The sequence below is a fragment of the Bidens hawaiensis genome, unplaced genomic scaffold (assembly GCF_021521415.1).
Source record: "Bidens hawaiensis isolate Kalapana, Puna unplaced genomic scaffold, B.hawaiensis_p1.1 tig00049953_1, whole genome shotgun sequence".
Lineage (NCBI taxonomy): Eukaryota > Viridiplantae > Streptophyta > Magnoliopsida > Asterales > Asteraceae > Bidens > Bidens hawaiensis.
Genome location: NW_027498958.1, coordinates 53,207 through 67,860, shown reverse-complemented (window position 1 = coordinate 67,860; position 14,654 = coordinate 53,207). Strand labels below are relative to the sequence as shown.

General features: G+C 34.9%; 2 pseudogenes across 1 annotated transcript; both read right to left on the bottom strand.

The window, feature by feature from the left end:
- Nucleotides 1-6,092: 6,092 nt before the first annotated feature.
- LOC143598336 (putative polygalacturonase) lies at nt 6,093-8,270 on the bottom strand (annotated as a pseudogene).
- An 819-nt stretch (nt 8,271-9,089) lies between these two features.
- Nucleotides 9,090-12,058, bottom strand: LOC143598335 (uncharacterized; annotated as a pseudogene). The gene is made up of 4 exons (XR_013147098.1): nt 11,902-12,058; nt 11,369-11,630; nt 11,216-11,283; nt 9,090-9,427 (listed from the first exon to the last, which is right to left on the bottom strand). The product of XR_013147098.1 is annotated as an uncharacterized LOC143598335 (transcript).
- Between the last annotated feature and the right edge of the window lie 2,596 nt (nt 12,059-14,654).

The window sequence follows — 14,654 nt, the reverse complement described above, 5'->3', positions numbered from 1 at the left end:
AAACGTAATTAATAAATATTAACTAATATCTCCTCCATTTTTGTAGAGTTTGTTTGGATGTGTAATTGGTTATTAGTGCGAGCACGCTACCACATGTGCATATGGATTGTTGGATGTTTTCTTTGTAGTTGTTAATAAAGTAGGTTTATAGGTTTTGTGATTTTTAATTAACATAAATGATTGAATGTGTATTAATTGGAGAGTGTTTAAAGTTCAAGTTAGAGCCACAAAGTTGTCGTCATGTAAACCCAGAGCAATAGCATGATGAACCAAAAAGTCTCCAGGACCTGTTGTTAAATGTAAAAAAGGTAAAGTGGTGGGCATATGTGATTTGATTGTGCACATGCATACTGACTTATATTGGAAAGTTGGTGTTATAAAGTGATAGGTTAATATAAAATCAAACTAAAAGAACAAATCATTTAATTTTTTTTCTTTTTTTTCAACTAGAGCCAGCTATTTTCCTTCGACGGCAAATCATGTTCCATACCATTTAGTCAAGGATAAAGCATAATAACAATATCCCTGAAAACAACCATCTTAATACATCTTGTGTCGTAAAGTGTAATATCCCTAAGTCTTCGTACATCTTGTGTCGTAAAGTGTGATATCCATAAAAACCAACTTATTCATACATATTGTGTTGTAAAGTGTCATATGAATTTATACCAAAATTTTTACTTTTAAGAAGACCAGTTTTAATAAAGAGAATGCCTACGAAATACGAAAAAATACATAGCAAATTTTGAATGTCCCGCATCAAATATACAAAGAATCCAACTTAATAACATAGTCATCTTTACATAATCTTGATTCAACATCATTGTATATGTACGTACATCACAAATATACCTTGATTAATCACAGTTGTTCATAACTTCGCTTATGATCCTTCAGTCACATATTGTCATCCAAAATGATACATTCAATGACCTAAAATTAATATTCTTTCTACAATCATTACTCATAACTTTGATTTTCTTTATCTGGAACTTGAGCAATAATATGGTATTAACACAAAAAAAAACCCAAAAAAAAAAAAACAAAATACACTTTAAAACCTATTGGCTTTACAAACAAAAAATTAAATGAAAAGAAAAACAAACAAAAACGAAAAGAATAAGACTATACAACTAAAACTTGCCAGAAAATGAAGTAAACATTCAGTGACCTGTATTATCTGAATGAACAAGAAAACAACTTTCTGATTATTTAACTGAATGAACATGAACAAAAGTCTGGCTCGTTTTTGTTCGTTCATTTACATTGATGAATGTTTGTTGTGTTAATTTATATCCATTTATGTTTATTAATTTATGTTTGTTCATTCGTTAGACCAGTTCATGTCAAAGTAGTCAACCTTAAAAAAAACTTGGTTTGGATAAAACTGGTCAGTTGAAAAATAAGTCATTCTAATTCTGCAGTTATTACTCTTATTTCCAATTTAAACACAAAATAACAATCAAACTGTAACAAAATTTGCCAAAAAAAAGTCAATATTCACTAAAATGTCAACAAAAATCAATAAAAATCAGTTTGTAACTTTGTTTCTAATTTTCATATTCATCCATATTAAATGTGCTGAACTTTACAATAGAGTTTGAAGTAAAAACAAATCAATATTAAAATACCATGAGTCAAATGGTTCCAATGTAACAAATTAAAAACGACAATAATGCTCTTGCAAACTGTATTTGATATTTATTTCCTTTATTAAGTATTTTCCATTTTTTTCATATTTCGAGACCAAATGTTGGGATTAGTTTATGTATAGTAAAAACACAATCTCATAGTTACTTATACAGAGATAAGTAACATGAATACATGATCAAGTAGGCCTATACAAAAAATATTTTTTATAATCCTTCTATTATTCAATAATTTCATTGAAAGAGATAACAAAAGAAGCAACGAATACAAAAAATGGTAACATTCATGAACCTGAAAGACTATCTTTCAATCCCATGCTCTTTGGAATATATCAATTGAATAAACTTCATTTCTTCAAACTCGACATCATAAACTGTAGTGCCAAGATTATGCGAAAACAACTCTATTTCCGTCAAATACAAACTCTAATTGAACTTAAATGAAATTAAAACAACCCAAATTGAACTGAAACTGAAACCAAGCCGAATCAAAACTTAAAATAAACACAAAGCCCAAAAAACTAAAACAAAACCAACAAAAAATACCTTACCAAAACAAAGCAAAAAAAAACTTACCCTAAACGAAACAAAAGACCATACCCTTTTTTTCCGCGAGGCTATAAATAATAATAATAATAATAATAATAATAATAATAATAAGCTCGTGAATTAATTCGTGAAAGGTCTTTTCATTTTCAAATAGGTACGAATTTCGTCACCGTTATTATTTTCTTAAATTCAACTTACACTATCATGTTTACTATTTAATTCAAGTAGTTGTGTTTGAGTTGATTTAATTAGTTGTATTGTTTTGGTTCGAATCCGTAACGATTTATCAATTTTTTATTTTATTTTTTAGTTGTTGAGTGTTGTAGATGCTGTTGGCTAGGGTTTAATGACTAAATCGGAGTAATGTGCATCATGTTTGTTTGATTGATCGTGTGCATTCACAAAGGAAACGACACTTAAGAAATAAAATCAGAAACCATTTATGGCTTGTTTATGTGAGCCGTTAAGCTAATTGAAGCTTTTCATACATATTGTATTTATTGGGCAAACCCATTTAAAAAACAATTTTTTGTTGACTGAATAATGATGATAACTAAAGTTTTAGGTCACGGCCCACTAAACACACATTTTTAAATTTAACTACATAAAGTACAATTATGTTGTCATGATTGATTGTACACAGTGACATAAGCATTACTCACTTTCCCATTAAACATTATTTACTTTCATTAACCACATACATCGAGCACAAGTTTGATTTAGAGTAACAAACAAACAAAAATTTGTTGTACAAAAACATCAAAACATTCTAATTTCTACACAACATTTGCTCAACCAAATGAGAACCAACAATAATCAGTCCACCCTTCCGAATCCAAAGCTGGACCTTGCTTTACGTTAGTTGTCGTTGTCGTTGTTGTTTTGAATAGTGTATAGAAAGCATAATAAGTAGAGAAACTGGAGTTTGTTATTCATTGATATGTATGCATGTATATCTAGTACAAGCACAAGAAGCCACTATATATAGGCTAACAAAGTTAATAGAAACATAATGACACATGAGAATTAAGAATGTGGATAGTCACCATATAATAATAATAATACAATTGAATCATTGAAATCAATTAAACTATTGATGTTGAGTTAGTGGGCTTTTATAATAATTATTTAGTATTGTTCAAACATTAATTAAAAAAACCTTTTGCATCTCTAAAGGCTTGAAAAGCAATTTACAAAAAAATAGAGCTTTATGAACTTGTAAAAGATGCTTGAAAAACGAAATTACGCAATGGCAAATTACTTTTGTTGCCCAATTATGAAATGTCTGTTTTACCCTTGTCATGGAGTTATGAAATTACTTTTGTGCCCATCACACCTCCTTTATATATAATATAGATAAGGACATTTTTACTGGCAAACCTTTTTTTTTCTTTTTTTTTAAGATGTCATGGTTTTAAATTTTATTTAATTATTTTGAACTAAGGATCCAATTACAATAGAGAGGCAGGTAAGGCGGGCAACAAGTTGCGATGTCACACCCTTTTGAATGGCAAAAACGATGTTACTGAAAACAAAATTATCGTTCTTCGGCGTCGTTGAGTTACTGTGCACGACCTGTTGAACTCTTTTTAAAAATGTAGCAGCATCGGGGGCAAAAGACCCAAATGTATCAAAAGCAAAAGGAATTAAGGCATGTTGATTCTCAACACACGCCTTCTCGTGTTTAACAACTTTTCCTGCTTCTGCCTTTAGCAGCGCCTGCCTAGCAACAAACCCGGTGTCCCTAAGCCCGACAAGAGGGGACACCCTAATAAGGTCCACACAAGCATGCTCCCCCCTATCCAAACAAAAGAATGTCCGCTGGTCGGAGAGTAGACCTTCCTTCACGTGGATCCAACAGGAAATTCACAAGAGCCTCTTTTTTTGCCAAGATTCCCGTCGGTTTTAACACATCACAAAGGACATCCCTGACCAAATCATGTCTATATTTAAACCCCGGGAGTTCTTTGCAATGAACCGCGTGTTCACCAAAATTATCTAAACAAAATTTACGGTAGACTGGACATGACTCATCAACTGGGAACAGAGGGATCATTAAACGATATTTGAGAATGGCTCGGTACTTCACTGCTGACATGTGCTGGCATAACCCTTCGATAGGGGTGACAGTCAAATAGTCTTGAGCATGAGGAGCCTGAAGACATTCTAATACCGCTATCTGATGAGAGGACATGCCAAACTTTTCTCCCAAACTTTGGACGGTTTACTATACAGAGCACTCACCAAAGCATTTTGGGCTTTAGGGGAGGGTGTCCTTATTAGCGAAACCGCCAAGATCAAAATCGGGAATGGAGTTGTGCAAATAATTCATTGCACACCCAAAATCAGAATCTAACCCATCAACACCACAATCACGCAAAATGTGATCCTGTAACTTCCAAGATTGTGTTCTCGAGGCTACAAAAGCATAGGTGGAAACATCCTCTGCTGAATATAACCCTAAACCACCAAAATGGATGGGGAGAGAGGCCAGCCTCCATTGAAAATCACCAAAAAACGAAACCCCCCCCCCCCCACACACACACATACCACAATATCCTTAATCGTCGCTCGAAGCCCTTTGTCAAAAAAAGAGACGATTCTTTAACAAACATACGCTGACATGTTCGAAGTCCGAACAACAACTTAGCCACCCCCATACATGAGCGAAGCAAGAGAAATTCACATTGAGGGTCACGCAGGCGAGTAAGACATCTCATTAGTTCTACTGCTCTTTAAGCTCTAGTAGTGGCAAACTACTGATAAACCCAACGTCCGGGCTAACCGCTCCTCCAAGGAATTTTACCCCTAACTCCGGTCTCTTAATCCCAACAGGAAATAAACCTACTTTTGCCTTTACCCTATTGCAGGACGACCAAAATACTTTGGTCTTTTTAATATTAAGCTCAAGGCCCAAACTAGGCCCCTTAGATCTAATAATATCCAAGGCTTTAGCTACTTCAATGACGTCTCCTATAATCGTGACATCATCTAAGTACCGTGCATGGAAAAGTAAATTACAACCATCCCGTACCCGATGAATGAGGGGTGTAAGGCTAATGTAAAGAGAAGGGGTCCTAAAGGATCGCCTTGCTAAGCACCGTTAGTTGAATGGATACAATTATTCCCTACATATAGCCTAGCTGGTTGCCCGTACAGAAAATTAACCCATAGGAAAATAGATGGGCATCTGGCACGAACCTCCTGCAGGAGTGTGGTCGTATGTTTTGCAACCTGTTAAAGCATTCCTAAAACTATATAAGTCTAAACTGTGTAACCAAACCGTTTGTACAGTTTGGTTTGGTTTGTTTTGGTTTCAATTATGCAGAAGTTTGATTTTGGTTTAAAGAAACCGTAACAAAGGCTCACGGTTTGACTTAAAAACCGTCAAAATCAAATAGTGAACACCTCTAACGATGGTCCATATCAATCGCAATCGTTGGCCCAATCCTAAACTGCATATTAGATAACAAATGTTAGTAAAAAAAATTAGAACCATAAACATCAAAAACTTATATACCGAACATTTGGAGCATGGCATTTAGCCTCAATTTCTTACACTACATCCAAACTGTTATCAGAAAATGACATCTTCATGAAATCAGCCTGTACCACTTTTGGATCACATAGTTGACATAAACTTTCATGTTCTATTGCTCTATAATCTAAATAAAAGAATCTTTTTTAATAAACAAGGAGAATATTGTCGAGTAAGTTGCCACTAACGTACCTTAAATATTTAGTTTTTGTTTTAATTTAATTCATTTGTCAGTGATTTTTTATAGGTAAATATGGGTAAATAACATAAACTGTTGAATGTAACTATGTAAGTTAGAGAAATAAACAAAATATTTTGATAATCTAGTTTATAAGTATTTTTGTAGAAAGTTCACAACTACACAAATGAAACTCAAACCCTTATGATTCCATTCATACACTTTAATAAAACTAGTAAAAGGATGGAATTGTCACAAAACAAGTATTCCAATTATAACTTTAAACACAGATTAGTTACAACATTTAACTTGTAGTAGCAAAAGAACAAGTGTTCATCTCCAAGACATCAATCGGGACTGGATCTTGTGGATACTCGCAATTACTGGGACCTTTCTCTGATAACTCACCGCAGGGTTCGGGTAACACATTACTCGAGACACCAGACACACCCGTACAATTCCATACTTGATTTTCTTTTTGTGTACCGAATCCGATAGTAACATTTGATAAACAAAATCCAGTGAATGGATAACCATCTATGCCCCCCATATTCCCCGCCATCTTCACATCTTCAGCCACCACATTTCTATAAGTAATTCGGTCAACCACGGGGAGTGCCCTAGAATCATAACCTAGATCTGGTGCTCCCCATGGGACCCAGTGGTCCAAAAGACGGAATCAATCGCTTGTAGATTCATTTCGTTCACAAATATGTCTGTAATGTATCCTCCTCTTCCGGGAGAAGTTTTAATTCTGATCCCGGATAGGGAATTAATAGCCGTGATGTCTTCGGCTCTAATGTTTTTTATGCCACCCGACATTTCACTTCCTAGTGCGATCACTGCACCATTTGGTGAACTACATGTTAGTCTCCTTATGACCATTTGTTCGGTAGGCATCCTGAATCTAATCCCGTATTCATCCCACCCGCTTTTCACGGCTACACAATCGTCACCGGACACAACATTAACATCTTGAATCTTTACATTGCTACAAGAATCTGCACAAAAAGAGAAAGACAACGCATATTATTTGGCGCTTGGCTGATTTGTATGATCAAATTGTATTTTAGTGTGAAATTTTCCTCTCCTACATATTATTTATACTCATATGATGAATTAACCGAAAAGGGCTAACTGAATACAAACCTGGATTGATACCATATGTATTAGGAGAATCAATAGGTGCTCGAATGATTAGGTCTTGAATTATAATATCTCTGTACATGAACAAACTTTGTGTTTTAGATTATGCTTTAAAGATTAAAAACAAAAGTGTTAAGATGGCTTGACCTGCTATAAACAGGGTGAACAAACCACGAAGGCGAGTCGATCAATGTGAGATTAGAAATTTGGACTTGGTTTGCGTAGATTAGTTCGATAAGGTATGGTCTGGTGTTCTTTAGCTTCTTTCTGTTAAACTTTTTCCACCATATCGAACCTTGCCCGTCAATCGTGCCATTATCACCTTCAACAACATGTTGGCGACGAAAAATAAACCGAATGTATATGCTAAAAATGTTGTAAAAAAAATTGTACCAGTGACAACAACATCATTGAGGTGTGATCCACCTATTAGACTGCTAAATCTTCCCCCTGGTCCATCTCTTCCTTCACCATAAGAAGGTAATGGTACTAGAAGTGGGTACTCTCCAGCATCCTGATTTAGCCAAAAAAAAACCTTAATTGTTCAACTGAGTTTGTGTAATAATTATAAATGATTTATTCAAAAATGGGATGTTTTAAAACCCGTAACGACAAATTGGGTCTTTATATGACTACGGCGGGTTAGTCTGCTTTAAAAATAGCGGCATGTGTGTCTTGAAGTTGCCTATATCTTCCTCGACAAAACCCATATGTAATTTATATAAATAATGTTACTGAAATATTTTCTAACGTGTTTATATCCATACCTGAGAAGCAACAATAACCGCACCGGACTGAAGGAACAAGGTGAAATGGCTGGTGAGGTTAAAGCTACCTGTGAGCCATCTTCCGGGTGGCACAATAAGCTGTGCTCCACCATCTTCTGCCACCTGACTAAGGTTCTGAACGGCTGCTCGGAAGACTGCGGTGCTTGATGTTTTCCCATCACCAAAGCCACCAAAATCTGTCAAATATGCAGTATGCTTACGGCAGTTGATGGCAGCGTAGGTAGCATAAGATCCGGAGAGCAAATTCCTCCGGCATTCAACGAAGGACAACGCTAATATTAATAATCCAAATAACAAAAAAATAGCTACCAAGTTCTGCATTTGATGATTCAAATTATTAGAAAAGTGATGCAAAATTTTAATTAAAGTTAAAAGAAAACGATGCATACAGGTGAAAGTGTGTATTGCTGATAGAATGCCATGATTGCTGATGATTAAAGAATGCTATAGGCGAGAGATTTATAGTGTGTAGATTTTTGATAATCCATGGGATATAGGCTTATGCAATGCATGAAATAATAAAATAACAAACATGTATAATGTATTATGAAATATATTGTTGTGCTTATAAAATACTATAATTAATAACACACACGTTTCTCCTTGGTCTGTTTGTCCACCAAATTTTCGTCCATAAAGTAAGATAAAAAGTTTATTAATTATGCTTGTTATTTAACTGTATTTTAATTTAAAAATAAAACAATAAAGGAGACAAAGAACTTTAATTACATTACTTACATCTAACTCATTTTAACCACTGCCAGTCTGCCAAAAACATGGCTATTCACCTCTTTTGTGGAAAATTGCCGGAAACAAGATATACTGACAAATTTTTGAAAAAAAAGGCACTTCCACGGTTTAACCGCTATACATTTAGTATCATAAACGTAAGCATATACGTATAAAATATGAATATGCTTGAGTAGAAGAAAGGGCCCTCGTGGATTACGAAATAGAGGCCCTTTACGCTGTGCGGCTAAAGTGTCACTTGAAAGAGACGCGCCGCTGGGCCGGTAATGGGTTTGAGCCTACCAGAATAGGCCCAAGTTAAGACTACCCCTTTAGCCTCTTTATTCCTTAATTTAAATGTCAAATTAGATTACTTTTCAATCATTTTGGAGAGAAATAAACTAATATACCATGTTCTGGTAAAATTATATCTTTATATTACCTTTGAATATAGCAATAAAATAACAACCCAAATAAGATCTAAATGCAGATAATTAAAGGAAAACATATATATAATCAACCTAATAAAAGTCTAGGAAACAACAAAGGTTTTATATAACAGCTTTAGATTCCTGCATTTAGTTCATCGTGGTATGTCAGCAGACAAATTGTGTGTAATATCTTCGTCACCATTATCAAGTGCACCACTACTACTTGATGGTTTTGCACCAGCAGCCACAAGGTTTTTGAACCAAGCAGGTTGTTGAAAACTAGGGCTGGCGGTGCCGCCTTTACTTGAGCTGCTTGGGGAATCTGCAGTCACTGCTGCGGCGGTGTTGGAAGCAATTCCGGCAAGGAATTGATATGCCACTTTGCTAGCGGTCACAATCTCCGTTTTAGCTTGTCTGAACTACATTCATTGAAAAACAAAAGTAAAAAACAGTTTTAATCAATATATTATTTATGATATTGTAGGTGGCAAGATGCACAGGTTAGATAATAACTTATAATGAGGTCTTGCTTGACACAGGTCGATTTCTAGCCCGAATGAAATTTGTCATATCTGGCTGAGTTGACCAACAAATAAGTACATTTTAAAATCATATACAGATATTTAATGTGTCAATTATTTACAAAACGATGTTTTTAAAATAAAGAGTAAATTGCCATTTCCGTCCAAATTTATTATTTTTGTTGCCATTTTCGTCATCAAGGTTTCTAAAACTTGCCAATGCAGTCCAAATCACTATCTGTTAAGTTAGTGTGAAATGACCAAAAACCCTTAATATAATAACATTGATAATAACTACCCACCCCAAACACACCCATTTCTTCTCCACACCCCCACCCTCCTTCCCCATTTTTGTGAAATGGAGTTTAGTCCCGGGGGGTGGGTGGGTGGGTGTGAGGGGGGGGGGTGTTTGTTGATTTAGATTTTGTATTGATGGCTGATCGGTGGTGGTGTTAGTTCAGTGATTTAGCAAGAAATCGAACCAAGGGTAATCATGAAACAAATAAGAAGGTTGGCGATGGTGCAGTGGTGGCAGGAAGCTGTTGCTATGTCATTGGTTGTAGCCGGAAAAGGTGTTCAATTATGATGTGTTCGGCTAGCAGTGGTGACCGGAAGTAGCTTGTAGGGTTTTAATTTTTGGGGAAGAAGAAGACAACTGTGGTTATTGGAATATTTTTAAAAATGTTAAAAACTAAAAATCTAAAGAAAGAAATACCCCTTAGTGATTTGGACTGCATTGGCAAGTTTTAGAAACCTTGATGACGAAAATAGTGAAAAAAAAATTTTGGACAGACGGCAAAAGAGATCAAACCACTGAGACGAAAATGGCAGTTCTCTGTGAAATAAATGTATACCTTTGAATAAAAATATTATGTTGTATGCATTAATAATTACCTTGAGCGAGACCTTCAACCCTTTTGATATCCCTTTTAAACTAATCTTTTTAGTTTCACCCATTTGAGATAAAAACACGACCCATATTGGTTGAAATCACCATATCTAGTAACGAGTCAAAACGAATTTGTGATTTTAGTAAGTCTGGCAAAAGGGGCAGGTGGGGACGTGTTAGATGGCAGGTCAAAACAAGTCCGGGTCAAAAGAAGTCTACAAAATGAGTTCGGGTAAACTGGCCATGTTAAAAAAGTATTAGTATGATTTGGGTCAAACCAGGAGGAGTCAACATGTCTACAAAATATGCTCAGGCCAACACGAGCCGTTTTAATATGATCTGGGTCAGAACTCAAAACAGGTTGCGAACAAAATAAACTCAAAATCGATGAGTTGTCTTAGAAAACAGAATATCAAACATGCTCACCCACCAAATTTTATTTGTGGCGGCTAGTGGTGAAGTGCGCCGGGTTGTGGTGGTGGTGGCTACATAGCGAAGGTGGTGGTAATGGTTGTTGTGGGGTCAGTTACAACGAGTAGGTGATGGAGACAAACAATAGCCACAGGTGGCGCAAACACATTTGCGTGCGTTTTAAATTAACAAATTTGATAAGGCCATTTTGACCGCAATATAATTTGAGTTACCCAAATGAACCCCCATTGGCAAATCATTTTTCCCCAAATCATCCCATTCTTTAAAGAACGGGTCATAATTGATTAATTGCCACCTTTAGATTTTAGTGGCTGCCAAATGATAACAAACTGATAAAAAAAAAAGAAAGAAAGAAGAGCACTCACCCGGTAAGCAGTAGTTCCGGCTATTTCTACAGCAGTGTCACCAGCATTAGCAAACCTATTCACCCAACCTGTAACAACATAACAGAAGTTGATCATTAAAACAAATTCAAAACCAAACTCGAAGCCCACTTTCAAACAGAAAACAACAATCACCTGGAAGTTCAGGGACACCGAGTCTGACACAAAACTCATCACAAAAGTGATTACAATTCTTTGAAAGCAAATCATAAGAATCGCCGGGCCATTCTCTGCTAAGTTCCCTGAGTATCTGATTAACCTTAGACTTAGAAAGGTCTGTTATCCCAAGAACAATCTACTCTCGGTACGTGTACATTGGATTCCTCCCAAAGGGGCAGTTAAAAACTCCACTTCCCTCTTCACAAAACCCGAATGACCATTCATCTTCTCCATAAACCTGTAACACAAAACTAGTTAGTTTTGTCTTGTGAAACCAACAACATATGATATTAAGACGCATCTCTCTTATTGTTCTGCATATAAACCAATGTTTCAAGCAATCATTACATCCTTCCTTCTGATTGTTTAACATTAAATAATTATACATTAGAAATTGGTCGATTAGCAATTGATCCACTTATAAACACACAAACTGAATAAAGCAAATGAAATTGAAAGCTTAGATCGTGTTGATAAATAATAATAATAATTAGTTGAAGAAATAAAACCTGAAAGGCACTGTGGAAGATCCCACCGAGGCCAATACCGTCTTTAAAAAACTTGTTGATCTGAACAATGGTGTTATTCGTCTTGTCAGAATCACTATTAGTCACATCGTATATATGGAGTATCACCTCCGACATCTCCACAATCCTTAACCCTAATCAATTCGAACGAGATCGGAATAATAATTGCTGGAACAGGAGTAAGTAAGATATAGTCGATATGGATGGGCCTCCATTACTGTATTCATTTTCACCTTTTTAACTTATTGAACCAAATGTACGGCTGCCGTAATGGAAATACACTTTTTTATTATCATTATCATTATTATTATTATTATTATTATTATTTTGTTTTATTATTATTTCAGGACCTTATTATCTTTTAAACTTGGAAAACGCTATAAATGTTCACTCTTTCTAAATAGAAGCAGTGGATTCAAATTCTTGCAAGTGTAAGGTTAGTGGGATTTTTATTCTTACAAATGCAAGGTTGATGAACATAACTATGTGGCGTTTTGAGTGGAGAACGCAAGGGGTGTCCCCCCCCCCCCCCGGCTTTTTCCTTCGGCGTTTTGGGCCCAGTGTTTCCCACAAAACGCTATTATGGCACGCATTTTGATGAATTTTGATAAAATTGTGTGTTGGGAAGGGAGAGAGAGGGGAATATATGTAGTTATTATAAGAGAGTTGTGACGTTTTGCCCACCAAGCCATTTTTTGCAAAACTCTCCATTGATGACGGGGATGTCACATGGCACAAAATGTCCAAGGGTTAGGCTTTTCGACTACACATGGTCGTAAGTGCTGATATATATATATATATATATATATATATATATATATATATATATATATATATATATATATATAAGATGGGTATCATTACAGAACTGTTAAATTATTTAAGAACTTGAAGGAACCCTTGAAAAATAACATTTTTTTTATAAAATTCTTTGTATGTCAATGTTATTTAAGTGTAGTTTTATCATTTTTCTATATCTATATTTATAATTACAATTTTGAAAATTAGTTTTTTTATACATATCTATGTTTTGTTTTACACCTATGTAAATTTGTTAGTATATAAATTTTACACATATGTAAACTTGTGATTAATATATGTAATCAAAAAATTTTATATAAAATATGATAAAACTACTATTAAATAATGTTAATACATAAAAAAAATTTTAAAAAAATGTTTGGTTGTTTAGAGTTCCTAAGAGTTTTTTAATTTTTTTAGAGTTCTTAAATGATACCAACCCTATATATATATATGTTAGTGCACGGTTTTGTCATCTCGAGTCTTTGTAATAGTCGTTTGTAATTTATTATTATTTTAATGTTAAAAGACAATTATGTAATTATGACTCATTCTCTATGTAAGGCTCATTCGTTAAGGATGTTTAACGAATGAGCCCATACGTTGTTAATCATAGTTCATTCGTTAAGGATGTTTAACGAATGGACCTTAGTCGTTATGAATTAGATCCATTCGTCATGGAATGTTGACGAATGAGGTATAGCGAATGAGTCATTCGCTATACCATAATGATAACGTATGTAAGGAAGACAAATGAAGGCCATTCGTTACGGGATGTGTATGCGTGTGGGTAACTTCCACCATAAAAAATAGCAAACACGTTGCACATAATTCACATAAAATCATAAACATTATGCGGGACTAATATTAACATGAACGATAAATGTGAATTGGTTTGTAAACAAGAGCATAACTAATGAGATAAAATTTGTGACATGCTACACCACAAAATATTAAAAACGTTAAAAATGGGTTATGAAAAACTCACTTATTTAATAAGCAAGAATGAGTTAATAAGCGAAGATGTCTTTAAGAGAGTGAACCGACAGGGTTCGGTTCATCAAGCGACCCTAGATAAATAAATAACTATGATCAGAATAAGGTTGAGGAAAGATAAAAAATAGATTGTTGACATGTTCGGTTTATAATTTTTAAACGAAAAGTTTATTAAAAATATATTTTTATTCTATTTGTTTATCAAAAGCATTAGAAGGATTCTATTAAGTTTAAGCCAAAGAATGAAAACTTCTTCTGACGCTAAATAATACACTTTTTGTTTATCAAAAGCGGCGGGGGCACATTGGAGATTTAGTCGATAGTGGGTTGGTTCGTTATGGCACTGGAAGTTAGCAGGGACTAAACGTGATTTCAACTGCATGGGTTTGTAACAATGAAAGAAAAGAGTAAAAAGAAATAAAATAGATTAGTTTGCAAAAGTGCTCGCGTGTTGCTGCCAGTTCGTGCAAGCTATCGCCTACTGTTGGTTTGCAGTGTTTAGTATGGTGTAATGGGTTATTCATGCGAGCGAGCTACCGCATGTGATTATGGTTTGTTGGATGTCTTATTTTTTCTTCTTTTATTGGGGGGTGGGGGTGTTCACACAAAGATGTTAGCGTATGCATATATAGTGGCCCGAAAACTATAGTGGCATAAGTGTGGTTCAATACGGTAACAATTAGGGGTGTGCATGCAGGGTCAGTTTTGGACAGTTTTGGGCCAAACCCATAACCATAACTAATATGTCGGTTAATGGAAAATCATATCCATAACTGATCCGTTAAGGCGGTTTCAGTTTACCTGTTTTGACGGTTATAGCTCATCGGTTATGGGCCGGTTAACAATAACCAAAACAATGCGACCACGCCCAAGTTTGGTACCAAATATTAGAAAAAAATGACATAATCCAACCAAATATAAAATTCATGCAATTAATA